Raw genomic sequence first — 2,979 nt, 5'->3', positions numbered from 1 at the left:
AACATAATCATCAAGTAATTAATGAAGAATAGGAGAGATATTTTTGTAGGTTACAAGTGGAGTAAACACAAAACATAACACTTCCCCTGTTCTCCAGATAATCATTTGAATAAGGCAACCATACCCATGAAAATCCCCATTTATCGGATCAAGAAAAACATGCAAACTTTAGAGAACTGCATAAATTTTTCATCCAAATTTTTAAGAAAGCCAAAGGTATAAGCACAACAATCATCATTAATTTCACCGTCAAACCCATATTGAATAAAGAAGAAAGAGGTAAATTAACTTAAGAAAGATGAGTAATTCGATGCAGAAGCAAATTTAGAGAAAATACCTCTTCCTCCTAGCAACTAAAATGAGACCATACACATTTGAGAATGAAAACAAAGCTACACTTTTCATACCAAGCAACAAAAAGTTGAGAGCTTGAATATTAAAGGGCGAACATAAACTTTGATTCTACCAATTAACTACAACTGTTTAAAAGCTCTAGCTCGTCTCTAAGCTATCATGCCATCATCCCAAGCAACAACGTTCCAGCAAGGCATTCATGTATTGTGATAATTAATATCCATTACCAACACAAGTTCAAGAAGAAAACTTCTATGAGATTTGTCATGAACAACAGGAAATTGACACATTGTGATGAAACTAACTTCACTTATAACATGAAACTATCATAGAATCCAACATGAGTTAACTTGAGCGCATGCTTTGTTTGTATAAGAATAAATTTCAACTCGTAAGGGGGACTTCACTTATAAGTTTTCTTTTATTTTAAGTAGAAGTTACAATATCAACACATAAAATGAAATCACATACTTGCTCAACAAACAAATTTTTTACTGTTGGGTGCATAGAACCGAAATTTGAGATGTAACGACACAATATTTTCGCATAACTAATTTCGACTAAGTTTAATAAAAGTTCCAATAATTTTCTTTATACCAAGGGTATGTCAACTAGGGGTGTAAGTGAGCCGAGCCGGCTCGAGTTCGACTCGTTTATGGGCTCGCGAGTCGAGCTTATCGAGCTCAAGTTCGAGCTTGAGCCGGCTCGGCTCGTGAAATAATAATAATAATAATTTATTTAAATATTAAACATTTCATTTTTTTTTATCTAAGTTTTAAAAATCCTGCTTAAGTTTTAAAAATTCCACCTAATTTTTTAAATTTTTAAAAATCCCGCCTAAATTTAAAAATCTCCACCCATGGCTGGCGAGCCGGCTCGAGCTCGTTTACAGTGAGACAAGCTCGATTATCGAGCTCGACTTGAGCTCGAGCTCGAGTTCGAGCTTGCTTTCCATCTAAGGAGCCGCTCGATAAGAGCCTAAACTCGACTCGACTCGACTCATTTACACCCCTACTCTCAACCAATATCAATTGCATTCTTTTAAACTAGTCATAACCTTAAGTACAAAATTCTATTAATCATGCCTTATTCATCCATACTCAAGATATAAGTATGTGTAGGATGAACTTTAGAGTATCATTTGTAAGTGATTTAAACTTCACACCAAGCTTGATATATCACCAAAAGCGGCAAAAAATATGCGATCTTTCTTGCAACATTAAGGGTGCAACAAACTTAAAACGAATCCACTTCCCTCCTTTCAACAATGTCTATCCGTCTACGCAATAGATCTATGTATGTTCATGGTTGAGAAATATGAAGCAAATAAAATGATGTGGCATAATGTTAACATTTCACAATACCAAACGTGCTCACCACCTTTCCACGAGAAGATGTAACATAAGGATCAAATCTCTACTTCTTTCTAAATAAATAAAATTTATTTTACCACATGAACCTTTCAAAAGAAGAACTTTTTTTTACACCCAAAATCTTAGAAAGCAATATTCAAAGCCCTCAATCTTACAAAGAATAGAAGATCTTAGATTTCGTGCTTAAACACCTTCAAGAAAATAATGCTAGCTCTTGAGAATCATTGGTGAGCCTTAGAGAGGAAGAGCAAAATCATTATAGAAATCATGCTTTCAAATATACATTTAAATGCTTGGATCATGGTGAGATTTGACAAAGGAATCATGCCCAACATCGCAATGGAGAGAAAGAAAGACAATATAAAACCCTCGTATCAAATACATTTACAAAGCATTAGACGTTACAAAGCATTAGACGATGTTTAATCGGCGTCAACATGCATGCTTATCAATTTCATGAGTTATGACTATTCAAGAAAGCTATATATGTATATTCAGATTTTTGTTTGCAAGTCTTCAGATAACATGTTGGGAAACCTTCAAATAAACAATACTATTATATAAAGTTTCAATATACGCCAAACAATTATGATTTCCTTTGTGACATTTCATCTGCAACTAATGTGCAATATTCATATCATTTCTTTGAACAGATCAACATGGAAGTAGGTGTCTTACAACTCCATATTCTCACTAAATCATTATACATTCTCATCAAATCTATAAACATACATTTAATTAAGAACATTGCAAGTGGTTTTACTTGAAGTTCATCAAAATCCATCAAAAACAATGTATCTATTAGAACATAAATAATTACATATAAATATATAATATTTGTTCTACCTATAGGAGGCTGACGCGTGTCTCAGCCAGTAGGATTTATCTATAAATGTTTCATACATTCTGTAATATGTGAGAAAGAAAGAAAGAATTCATTTTACCTTCTCTGTCTCTCTATCCTCTTTGTCTTCTTCTGAGCCTTCTTGAATTAATATTTCAACATGGTATCAGCAGTCATTCGTTTCTGAGGAACGAAGCAACGCAAATGGCGTCGGCAGCATCATACTCGACTGTCAACAGCGACAACTCCGGTGTTGCGCCTCCCATATCAAATATCGATCCGGCACTCAAATTTGTAATATCCAATCTCAAATCTATCATTCCTCATCCTCTATCCTCTGATAATTATCCCATATGGAGCAATCAAGTTGTTAAACTCCTCAAGGCAAATGGCTTCGAATGCTTCTTG

Source organism: Dendrobium catenatum, unplaced genomic scaffold (genome assembly GCF_001605985.2).
Source record: "Dendrobium catenatum unplaced genomic scaffold, ASM160598v2 fragScaff_scaffold_908, whole genome shotgun sequence".
Lineage (NCBI taxonomy): Eukaryota > Viridiplantae > Streptophyta > Magnoliopsida > Asparagales > Orchidaceae > Dendrobium > Dendrobium catenatum.
The sequence above is the reverse complement of the archived record's forward strand: the minus strand, read 5'-3'. Positions refer to the sequence as shown.